At 36.7% G+C, this 13230-nt stretch overlaps 1 long non-coding RNA gene across 1 annotated transcript; it reads left to right on the top strand.

Moving 5' to 3' along the window:
- The first annotated feature begins 3856 nt into the window (after positions 1-3856).
- On the top strand, positions 3857-12647 carry LOC121417969. Its single transcript, XR_005970410.1, has 3 exons — positions 3857-3944; positions 11280-11381; positions 12460-12647. It is a non-coding gene; the product is annotated as an uncharacterized LOC121417969 (long non-coding RNA).
- The last annotated feature ends 583 nt before the right edge of the window (positions 12648-13230 follow it).

The following is a 13230-nucleotide window of genomic DNA, read 5'->3' as shown; positions in this document are numbered from 1 at the left end:
CAGCGTATATGCGGGCCATTAAATTACAGGGTTTATTTTTACATTATGCGTCTCTGTTTCTCATATTTTGAACAAAACGTAATGTTCAATAGTTTCAAACACAATGCATACCTCACCGAGTACTGACGAGTGACGTTTGTTTGAGACAGTTTAATATCCACTTACCTTCATTGTGTTGAATTCATGTCATCTAAGATTGTGAATTGTGAATAAACATTTCAGTCAAGATGGGGCATCTTATGAAAAAACGATTTAATCATTTGAAGTGATGATAAACAGTCTCCAAATTGAACGACAACAAAACATGATTTACCATGCCCATAGACGGTGAGGGGGGCTTATACTTCCGCGAATCCCCCCCCCCTTTAAAAGGGGGGGGGGAATAAAAGGGGGAGGGGAAGTGTCCACGTTTTAGGTATAAATCGCCCCAATTCGCGGCCCCATCATTAACATCAATGTTCTCTTAATAATACAATCTCTTAAACAGTGCCTTTTCCCTTTGGGGTCAGTGTATCAAAATGCTTCACTTTGGCTTTTCTTTTCATTGACATATAATTTAATTTAGTAATGTGTTTAGAAGGTCCAGTTTTCAGATTGGCATATAACAAATTTTTAGCTCGCTCTTTTCACTCGCATCAATAACGAAGCAAAATACAAATTCTTTTCAATAAAAAAAAAATAAAAAGTTCTCTCTCCATGCCGGTTGCAAATATCGTCTATTGGATACATACGTCCTTAAACTTTCAGTATTCTTTATTTTTGTATATCGATTCAACTTGATGCTAGGAAACCCCTCATACCCATTCCTTGTGGTTTTGAAGGGTTTCTGATGCATTGAAAATTGAAAAATTTAAAAATCACTATTTTGCACAGTTTTGGCCAAATTTGACAGGACGCGGTGCGGCGAGAGAGAGACCCCAAATCAAACATCCTCGTATCTTCTTTATTAGCTTATTATTTATTTTTTTAATATATCAATGAAACCTGATGTCAGAAAACCCCTCAGAACCACAAGGGCTGGTTTTAAGGGGTTTTCGGGTTATTTTATACAAAGTTGAAAAATCAGTATTTTGCTCAATTGGCCAATTTTGACAGGACGCGGTACCATGGGAGGAGTCTTAGTACAATGTATCTTGTTTCCAATCTTCTTTATTTGTATTTTTTCATCTATCGAATCAAATTTGTGCTAAAAAAAACTCACAGAATCATGACAGTTTGTTTTGGGTGATTTTAATGCATTATTTTCTCTGACAAAGTTGAAAAATACAACGGAAAATGCTCATTAGTAGGGGGTGGCGGGGTAAGTTGTGACACTTTTTGCATTTTGCATGTTAGAATTGATATGAATAATAATATTGTAGAAATAAGTACCTTACCTTTAAATTTGATTCTTGGGAAATATTTTTCACCTATATATAACTTTCTACCCCTACACTAAAAGTCATTGTGACCTTTGAAAAAAACGATGTCAAATGGTTCAACTTGACCCCATATGTGGGGTAAGTTGTGCCACTTCTGGGGTAATTTGATCCACAAAAACTATGTACAAAATGTATGCGGGGAGAACCTGTACGCTACTTTTTTATATTTAAAGTCTTTTCACTTGCTAATTCTCTTTAAATAGTAATATCCTCTAAAAGTCAAAGAACTGCCATGTGGTTTTGCTCCTTGCTGCCTGCATATCGATGGCTTTTAAAAGGTTTTTTTTTTTTTTTATACATTACCATAATGGCTCAACTTGCCCCATGTTGGCTGGCTCAACTTACCCCAGTCCTAACTTCATGCGATAATTTTACATCCACACATTTTTTATGCATCCATCATGTAAAGGACTATGACAAGAATGAGAATCCATACCTTGACTAACAATATTGTTCTTATTTTTTTTATTACATTTAAAGATGTGTGTGGGTAAATAACACTTTTTTTAACTTTTTTGGCTGAAATTTGTAGATTTCCCTCTAAAAAAGAACTTTGTGTTTAAAAGTTGAAAACAATGTGGTGGGGTTAAGGGTTATTGATTGTGGGAGAGAGGAAACACTCTCATTTATTTCTTTCAATATTATATACAAGTAAAAACATACAAATATCATACATTATTTTGAACATAAATATACAAATATAATCATGGAACATTGAGATTAAAAAAAATAATGAAAGAAAAAGGTATCCCCAGAAGCCTCAACGGCTTGAAAAAAGGGAAACCAAGAATAAAACATAAGAATGATTATAGAAAATAGCTAACAAATAGAACAGTACTTTCTTTCAAACCAAAACACTGACGACAAACCAAAACACTGATGACCCATTATGTAATGGGTCATCAATACATAACACCACCATAATGTCTGACTCGTTCATTATTTGCCTGGGGCTGGTGCCCGGGGCTGGTTGCTCAACCGTGGGCTCAACTTGCCCCTCAGTATAATTATGCTCACCTTACCCCACGTGTGATTGATTAGGTCTAAGCATACAGATGATTTCAATATATACTATAACAATCAATTAATTAAGAGACACAATTCCGTGAAGTATTTAGGCCTGATATTAAATAGTGATCTCTCATGTACATCTATGGTTGACTCTATTGTCAAAAAAGCTAATGCTCGCTTGAAATTTCTATACCGGTATCAAAACTGCATGAATACGAAATCCAGACGCATTTTAAGCTTCTCATTAATACAGTGTTTATTTGATTATGCTAATGCAGTATGGTACTGCAGTCTTGGAAAGGTTGATCAAAAAAAGTTTAGAATTATTCAAAATAAGATTGTTAGATTTATTACTTCCTTACACCCAAGAACACATGTTGGGAAGAATGAAATCGAAAAAGCTGGCCTTCTTCGCATAGACTTGAGGTCGCAACAACTTATACTTCACCATGTTCATAAAATTTTCTATTCAAACGAATATCATTACATATCAAAAAACTTTACACGGTCATCTAATATTCACGGGCATGAAACAAGAAATAGTCTGTTTAACTTTGTTGTACCTATGAGAAAAGGTCAAATTGGCAACACATTTTATTATAATGGTATACATTTTTGGAATTCCCTCCCTAATCATGTTAAATCGGTTAAGACTTTTACGCAATTTAAAAGAGTATTGAAACAACACTTTAAAAATGTCCCCGCTCTGTAATGTTAAATATTCTTTCTAATTTCATGTGTATCATGTAGTCTTATATATAACTATTTAGTTATGATTTATTTAATCAACTTGTTTTACATTGTTTCATCATCTTTTGTTGTTTGCGTGAAAGTTTGATTTCAAACTTATTTGTACTTTTTCATATCTTTTACGATTCATGAATCTTGTATTAGTTTCGATGCATTTAGCGCTACTTAAAAACTGATTATAGTATAATTTTCATATGTAACCTAGAAGTAATGATCGTTTACTCAACCTGTTTTACAATTATTTAATCATATTTTGCGTAAATGGTTTTCATGGCAAACTTATTTGTTTTTATCTTTTTATATATTAAGTTTTACAATTCTTCGTGTAAATTTAGTGGTCTAGACTTAATTGATGTAGTTTGTAGATTTATATAGGTGTTTTTTCATAGATGTACATTGTTGTCAATTACTGATGTAAGGACCCCATTGGAAATAAGCCATCTCGGCTTTCATGGGCAATCCTGTCAAGGTATACACTACTGTTCATATTTTCATGTACATGTTCACAGTTACCTGACAAATAAAATCAATCAATCAATGAGATTATAATGTTTTGACTGAAAGAGGGCGCTACTTTTTATTTGACGGCGCGCTCAAATTCAAGATAGGAGTCCAGTCAAGTGTGTATACGTGTGTAGATCTACTGTAGACCCGACTGTATGCTGTATCTGTAGAAGTATTTTGACATGTCAGGATAACTTTATTATTCAGAAACTTAGGGCAGCAATCAATTATGGAGTAGGATATGAACGCAATATTTCAGTGAGTTCTATTTTATGAGTCAGTAAATCTACATGATGTTGGATGTAGGCCTAGGGCCTATCTAGACCAAAAGCTTCGGTCTCTGTTTTGTTGGTTGTTCAGCTGGATCGGGTTGCATGCACTCATTCAATGAACAAGGTAATAATATAACCTTGTTCTCAGTTATATCTCCATGTGTGGCAAAATAAGGGTGGCAATGTTTGGCTTATTTTCTCTTTTTCTTTGGGGCAAATGCTTGATTTTTTACACTGACAGTTTTCATTACACCTATTATTCATACTACTTGGCTCTTATTTCAATTTGATTCTTTAAATCTTTTTTTCTTAATTAAAAATAGAGATCAAAAAATGAAAATTTTCTTGCCATTACTTTCCACCAATAGAGGGCGTACACAAAAATATGCCCAAAATTCAAGTTTTTGAGCGCTCTGGTGAATACAAAAATTATTCCCAAGTTACTAATGAAAAATCAATTGCAACTGTATGAAAATTAGTAATTTTGGTCACAAAAGTGATATTTTAATGATTTTTTTGAAGTGTGTGCTCTGTACAACAATGGCATAGTCGCATACCATAGTCCGTAGATTCACCACAGGCAGGGTGGTAGCAGTGAACAAGTGGTTGCATGACGAGATGAGCGATACGTAGGAACGTCCTAGGACCATTCTTCCGAGATATGAAGATTGGCGACAAATCAGCGCTTTCCGTTTCACGAAGGCAATTTTGTCTTCCAAGTCCGCGACATCGTTTTATATCGATAGTATCGGAAAAATATTTAGTCTTCATCGTCACCTGAACCTTTTATTTCGGAATGACGAGTTTTCTTAAAATCATTTATTTCAATAAAAAGAGATCAAAATTCAAATGATGTTTAATTTATTACTGATTGTAGAATTGATGTATGGTAGTGGATCGTATTACCAAACACTTTTCATGAATTTGATCATATCAAACACATTATTCCAATAAAATTCACCAAACTTTCACCATAAATACAAAAATACCTACAAAATATAAATATGCAGAAATTTTGCCGAAATTGTTTTTCATTTTTACGACATCAGCTTCCAATCGGACTCCTCTTCGCAAGTGAAAAATTTTGGTCACTTGAAAAGGTATCGTATTACCGAACGTGTGTTTTCTATGGGAAAAGTTGGGAAAACAACAAAGTCACTGATGAGCTATTTTGACCATATTTTATTGTTTTGAGGATATAAAGACTTCAAAATTGTGTTTTTGATAATTTTTCATCATTTTTCTATTTAAGTTCCCTTTGGAAGGAAGTTGCAAAGGTTTGAGCGTATTTGATTATTTTCTGACGCATATGATGCGCGCGTTCGGTAATACAAGGCCGGTCGGTAATACAATCACTCACTATATGGAGCTTACTTTATGAGGTAAAAAGAGAAAAAACTTTGAAGATTCACAAACATAACTGAATAAAATCAAAATTTTATAAGTATTTTTTATTTATTTAAGTATATCCCTTATTTAGAACACGGTGTCCTTTTAAAGACACCTTTCATTGATATTTCAACGAAAGAGACCCTTGCCCGATATAAAAATTGATTTAACTTAGAAATTTAGACATTTTAGGAGTTCAATATTCTATATTTTATAGAATACTTATATATGATGACAATTTTGCAAATTATGCGTTAATATGTTATTTGTTGAGGTAAAAATATGGTTTGAATGGTGTAAACAAAATCAACAGTGTCTGATTGTATGAGACTAAAAAGGAAAATATGAGAGGCTGCTTGTGAAATATGTAATTTATTTATTTCATTTGTTAGATATAACGCAAGAAATACAAATGTGAGTGTTTAGAGTAAACATACCTCAGTTGCATGATCAGTATCCGAAGACAAGAAAAATATGAACATTGCTGCAAACATGGCCAAGTGAATAAAGTAGTGCTATGCAATAATAATTAAAACAGAGAAAAAGCTGTGTAATCCGCAATGGAAAAAATACCGTTAACCGGAAATAATGCCAAAAATTACAATGATCATAAACGTTTAATCATAAACGTTGGTCATATTTAAAGTCGATCACTGAATTAATGGAAATTTATATAAGAATATAAGGTTTAAGAATATACGACTAACGTGATTCTTTTTGGGCCTACCCTGTGATTTGAAATGCGCCTCTTATTCGTATAGACTTTTCATAATCTTTTCTTTGTGAACTTATCTTCATTTGTATGATTGTGATGGATTCGTAAGCTATGGGCCTAATCTGTATCTTAAATTCAATTAGCTATTTCTGCAGATCTTTGTTTTGTTACATCTCAAGTTATCCCAAATCCATTCAAGAATTAATTTTCATTGATTATAATCAAGCTCATCAAAAATAATAATTATAATGAAAATGAATAAAAATAAATGAGTTAGCATGTTTAACATCTTAGTTATGTGTCTTTTTTTTTGCTGAACCTTATAAACACGTTTTTTACTTAAATAATTACTTTTTAAGAAAATTGTTTTCATGTTGTTTAATTATCTATATTGAGAAAGCATAAGGAGTCAGATAGGGAGTGCAGCCCATTTCATAGTTCAAGTTTATTTATTTTGTAATGGAAAAGGGGGTGGGGATAGGACGTATAGGGAGAATAAAAGAAAACATATTTTGAAAATATTTGGGCTTACATTACCCTCAGAGAAGTTAAAATGACTTCCGTTTTGGTCGTCTTGTCGACCTGAAAAGTGATGACAACTAGCCCCCATGTAAAAAATAACTTGGCGCCATCCCAGATAAAACGCATCAACCCCCTAAAAAATATGTTTAAAGGTGATATGTCAGTGTGGCTTCCCGTAACCGCATTTTCTCTCATTGCTGACGGTGGCGGGCTGTGTGCAAAGAAGATCATGCCTACGTAGGACATGTCTGGAGGTGTCTTTCCAAGGACCATTCTTCGTATCGCCCAAATCGGCTTTGTGAAACAGTTGAGCGATATCTCGTTCTTACGTAGAACGGTTCTACGAAAGACCATTTCATGCAACAGGCCCCTGAACTCCATTGGCTTCACTCACCAAATACAGAGACCGAAGTTCAAGCGCGATCTGCACAGGGACTCAATGGCCATATGTTTATGTACTTCTTAAGTCTTATTGGATAAAACGGGGAAGTGAATTTGTGCGACAGCCGAGGTAAGTCACTGTTTTTGTCTCACCTGCGAAGCAAGTGAGACTATAGGCGCCGCTTTTCCGACGGCGACGGCGGCGGCGGCGGCGTCAACATCAAATCTTAACCTGAGGTTAAGTTTTTGAAATGACATCATAACTTAGAAAGTATATAGACCTAGTTAATAAAACTTGGCCATAAGGTTAATCAAGTATTACTGAACATCCTATTAGAGTTTCATGTCACATGACCAAGGTCAAAGGTCATTTAGGGTCAATGAACTTAGACCATGTTGGAGGAATCAACATCGCAATCTTAACCTGAGGTTAAGTTTTTGAAATGTCATCATAACTTAGAAAATATATGGACCTAGTTCATGAAACTTGGACATAAGGTTAATCAAGTATCACTGAACATCCTGCATGAGTTTCACGTCACATGACCAAGGTCAAAGGTCATTTAGGGTCAATGAACTTTGGACGAATTGGGGATATCTGTTGAATTCCCATCATAACTTTGAAAGTTTATGGATCTGATTCATGAAACTTGGACATAATAGTAATCAAGCATCACTGAACATTTTGTGCAAGTTTCAGGTCACATGATCAAGGTCATAGGTCATTTAGGGTCAATGAACTTTGGCCGAATTGGGGATATCTGTTGAATTCCCATCATAACTTTGAAAGTTTATGGATCTGATTCATGAAACTTGGACATAATAGTAATCAAGCATCACTGAACATTTTGTGCAAGTTTCAGGTCTCATGATTAAGGTCAAAGGTCATTTAGGGTCAATGAACTTTGGCCGAATCGGGGATATCTGTTGAATTACCATCATAACTTTGAAAGTTTATTGGTCTAGTTCGTTAAACTTGGACATTAGAGTAATCAAGTATCACTGAACATCCTGTGCGTGTTTCAGGTCACATGTCCAAGGTCAAAGGTCAATGAACTTGAGCCGAATTGGGTGTATCTGTTGAATTACCATCATAACTTTGAAAGTTTATGGATCTGATTCATGAAACTTGTACATAAGAGTAATCAAGTATCACTGAACATCCTGTTCCAGTTTCAGGTCACATGATCAAGGTCAAAGGTCATTTAAGGTCAATGAACTTTGGCCATGTTGGGGTTTTTTGTTGAATAACCATCATATCTCTGTAAGTTTATTGGTCTAGTTCATAAAAAGAGGACATAAGAGTAACCATGTATCACTGAACATCTTGTGCGAGTCAGAGTAGTATGCAAAGTCAGCACTGCTGCTATATTGAACCGCGTGATGCAGGTGAGACGGCCAGAGGCATTCCACTTGTTGTTCCTTTTAACTTCATTTTTCTCCGTTTTTTGGCAATTAATGCCAAGAGGGAATATTAATTTGCAATTTGGTCGCGTTAATTTTCAAAATTTTTATTCATTAAAGACAAAACTTGAAGAGCCCCTACGGGGGGATTTTGCATTGCAAGTCCCCTAATGGTAGCTGCACGATCTAGCGAGCGTCTGTGTACGAGGAGAAATTAAAAAAAAAAAATGTTAAAAAACTCCTCGAAACAGACGGCTGCCAGCTGTCTAGGGCGTATCTTTTCATGTTACATTGTAACGTCGAGTCATTAGGCCTTACCCAGGCCAGGGAGCTCCCAGCCGCTGCACAGGCGGGAGCTCCTGGATTACGATAGGCCTAACTTTTTGTTGTTAGTGAGTGTTTCTGTGAGCTCCCTGGCCTGGGTTCCCGGGGGGGGGGGGCATTCAGTATATAATGCATAGTGGGTATGTGCCGCGGAGGGGACCCCCATTTTTACACCCGAATTTCCGTTCCAAGCCAGGCATAATCTAGCATTTTGTTCTTATCGAGAAAAAAGAAGAAAGAAATCCACTCCAAAGCTTTTTCATCATATTTCATGTATTTATCGTTACGCCGTTCCGGTCGGATTGATCTGCTGCAATTTTGGTAAAAAGCGGCTGCCGAGCGCTGTCCAACCATCGTCTCTGCGCGAGCGCACCCGGCGGAGGCCGCGCTAGCTGCATCATGCACGCATGCTCGTACCATAGCTTAGGGTAACCCAGGGAACTCAGGATCTTACGTGTAAAGGCATACTCACCTGACAAGCGTGAAGTATGGTCAAAATAATTCTCCGAATAAATAGTTAAAAAAGAAATCAAGCACTTACCACGATTATATGGATGAGGGTCTAACGAGTGGCAGTTTTTCTGACATCTGGGCACAGACTGGAACCTCAAAAATTATGAATTGTAACAAAATGACCGATTGAAACGGGGGTAGAAGGAGAGAACTTTTCGTTTTTTGAGGTTCCAGTCTGTGCCCAGATGTCAGAAAAACTGCCACTCATTAGACCATCATCCATATAATCGTGGTAAGTGCTTGATTTCTGTTTTAACTACATGTATTTATTCGGAGAATTATTTTGACCATACTTCACGCTTGTTAGGTGAGTATGCCAAATTGCACGTAAGGTCCTGGGTTAAGCTTTGGGGTGCATAGGCACGTACTCACACGCTGGCGATCCGTTCCAAGGACCCCCGTTTCACAAAATTGTAGTTCCGAGGACCCTCCTTTTTACAATAAGCCCGCTCCAAGGCCCCCTTTTTTTGTCTCGCCCGCGGCACACCCCTACCACTTTTTTGATTGAGTGTCCCCCCCCCCCGGCCTGGGTTAGATCATGATGAATGTTGTCATGTGATTGTGAATTTGATTGTGATTCACGACGAGTGTCGGTCCAGAGATCCAGTTAAGTAAGCGAAGTGGAGCTGGAGAGGTGCAATTATCGGCTGATTTTGTTTTGAATTGACCTCGAAAAACGCTCTAAGTCAACGAGAGGGTTTCCTGAATCCGCTAAGAAATTGTCGCAGCAAAACTGCCATAAGTTTTCTAAATGATCATGAATCTGAGTGATGTTGGAAAGAAGAACGATTAGTTTGACTGTTAATTTATTGAATTTGGGCCTAGAATTCTGAAAGGCTAGAAGTAGAAGAAGTAGAATAGAAAAGTCTAACTAGCCCAGGGAGCTCCGGCCCGGAACCCAGGACTCGTCCGTGTAATACAAGGCGGACACTAGACCAAAAGTTTCTGTCTCTGTTAAATGTTGGTTGTTCCGCTGAACTCTGTTGGCTCCACTCAACAAATAGAGAGACTGAAGTTCTAATAATGTACCTCGATCTGTATAGGGGATTCAATGGCCATTTATGTATTAAGCTCGGATAAAACAGGGAAGTGAAGTTGTGCGATGTCCAGCAGAAGCAAGTCAATTTTTCCCTGTTTTGGTGCATTTCAGGCCAAAACGGAATACTGTAATGATCTTTATTTTGGACAAGTTCTTTTGATTTATTTTTATGGAATAAAGACAAAAAATCGATGAGCCCTGATGGGGGGGGGGATTTTGCATTGTTAACCCCTATTGATGGCTGCACGATAGCGAGCCGTCTGTTTACGAGGATAAATTTTTTAAAAAATTTAATGTTTAAAAACTCCTCTAAACAGACGGCTGCCAGCTGTCTATGCTCTCCAAGATGGGGTAGAATTGGGTCGCAATAGCACTCAAAATAAAAGGGGAAAACATAAATTATGCGCTTACCTCAATTATATTATAAATGAAGGTCTATCGTGAGACACAGAATCCTGACATCGAGGTACAAACTGGACCCTCAAGAAAAGGAAAGTTCTGTCTTGTTTGTGATCCATCTGTCAAAATTGAAAACAAAATGGCCGATCGATACCGAGAACGAACGCGACAGAGGTCTAACTTTTCCTTTTTTTGAGGGTCCAGTTTGTGCCTTGATGTCAGGAATCTGTGTCCACTTCGCGGGCAGGAGCTCCCTTGGTTAATTCTAACCATGCCCTCAGTTCGTCCTAATAACAAACATTAGATCTAGTTTTGTTGTTTGACATTGTGGAGTAAAATACAAAATATGTCAAAAACTCTCCAGGAAAAAATGAAAATTAAGTAGGTCTAACGTTAGACTAGTAAAAAAATGCTTAAATTTCACATTTTTAGGTTTTTGGCATGACTCGACTTTGCCAAAACGATACAAGTAATTGAACCGTGGTTCAAAACTTGCATTAAAATAGATGCTCATAAATTTGTGTGTTATTAAATTCGCGCTCGCCGATCTTGCCCACAAAAATTTCCACACCGTCTCGAAAATGTCTCACATTTTTTTACATTAGACCCTTTTTAAATATTCTGTGTATTGATAGAGAGCAGAAGGATTGAGGATTAAGTCTGATATGGAGCGTTCCTGGAAGTACAGAAGCCCTCCACTCAAATGTCATTAATGGACAGTTCAAGCTTTGTCACAAGTAGGTGTTCAGTCATGTTGATATAGTTATTGATAGAGTTTTGATACATGTTGTTAGGGAGCAGGAGTATCATAACCCAAACCATATAGAACATACATGTACAAGAGAAGTGGAGGATCATTGCATTGTGTGACCGTGATTTCAATCCGCACGGTTAACCAAACTTTCGTATTGGCCATCTGCACTGCATTGACTTTGCACATTAAAAGCGATAAGACGTTTTGACTGACCGCGCGCATTGAAATCGCAGTCAGGGTTGTTGTATTCCCCATGGCGTTTTTGTACAGGGGAAATCTAAAACGCTCAAGCCGAAATTACAAGCATGGAGCTCTTTGCGATATTTCCACGATCCTTGGTTTTGTGTAAAAATAAGGATACCAATGTCAAACAATTGTCTTGGTCTTTCCAACCATTGTAGTAAACTATAAAATTACTGTGAACTAGTAAAATTATAGTAAACTTTGAAGTTGATTTTCTCTGAAATGGGTTTTCACCATTTGTAGAGCTATCTTTGCCCTATTTGGGCAATTGACCATGGCTATTTGGGGGCTATTCTTCCATTCCAATGGCCAATATTTTATTTTTGCACAATGAGTCATTAAGCTGTAAAACTTTAACTTGTCATGGTTATGTACAATATGTAGAATATTGATCATTTACATATCCTTGAATATTGTTTGTAGCAGTTCTTTTGGCAACTTCAGAAAAGATGTTAACCTCTAAGCATTCAGTTTGTTATTGTGAAAAATAGCCATTTTGGAGGTCATGACTCGTGTTTTGTCACGATTTGCAGGGAAAAATTTTCTGGGGATGGAAAAATTTTCTGGGGATAGCATTACAAATTGCTCCACATTTTTTAAAGACTGTTACTCCAAAAAGTCTTATGTGTTATAGATTTTATGTAGTACTATACAGGACTTGGTAAAGATTCAATTTCTTGATTCAAAATGCTAATCAAAATTTGTTTTGCAAATTATTCCCTGTGCCTTTCAAAGTGGTGTAATAATTTTTTTTAAGGAAATAAGCCCCCCCCCCCCCTCTTGAAAACACCTAACACCTCATTTTGTCTCTCAATCAGAAATCTTAGGAAAGCCTGTTACAACTCTGGGTTGGTGCAGGAGTGCAATGACTGTGCAGAGGTCCATAGTCAGGAAGAACTGGAGGAGTGAAAGGAAAGACATGAGTATCGCATGATGAAGATTGCAAAGGCCAAGGGATGTAGGGTTATAGGGGTCTACATCTCTCTGGAAGAGCTTGCAGAGTAAAACCAATGATGTGGTAGGTTCTTATGAAATACAGACACAATTGCTGCAATGATTAGGGAAATTGGTCAATATTCTAAAGTCAAGTTTAGTTAAGACTCTAGTCTTTAAATTTTCTGGATAGCCAGGTATTACACAATCTTCAAACTTTTAAGTGAAATTTATTGCCAAATTTGACTTTCAATTCATTCATTACTGCCTGCGAATGAGAATCTAAATAGATTCACAAACATATAAAGGGGAAATTACACAGTAAACAGAAGAAATGCCCAATAAAGTTATTTGTTTTTCAGATTTTTGGCTTCCTATAAGTTTAGCGCCGAAACCTATGTTAAACCAGACTTCAGAATGCGGAACATAGAATTTAGAGATTAATAAAGTCTGTTATTCCTGTGTTGTTTCGGCCATAACATGGTGCAATGAAGCAATCTTCCAGAGGTACCGTGCATGTGGAAGATTTGGTATTGTATGTGCAGGTTCAAGCATGTTCCGCTGGCAGTGAGGACATGAGAAAGAGACTCAGTCGATCTCTATCCCTCAAGTTATATCACTAAAATTCCCCTCATAATTGCTTTGATGTCAATTAT

The sequence above is a fragment of the Lytechinus variegatus genome, chromosome 7 (genome assembly GCF_018143015.1).
Source record: "Lytechinus variegatus isolate NC3 chromosome 7, Lvar_3.0, whole genome shotgun sequence".
Taxonomy (NCBI): domain Eukaryota; kingdom Metazoa; phylum Echinodermata; class Echinoidea; order Temnopleuroida; family Toxopneustidae; genus Lytechinus; species Lytechinus variegatus.
Note: the sequence above shows the minus strand (reverse complement) of the source record. Positions and strands in the feature narration are given on the sequence as shown.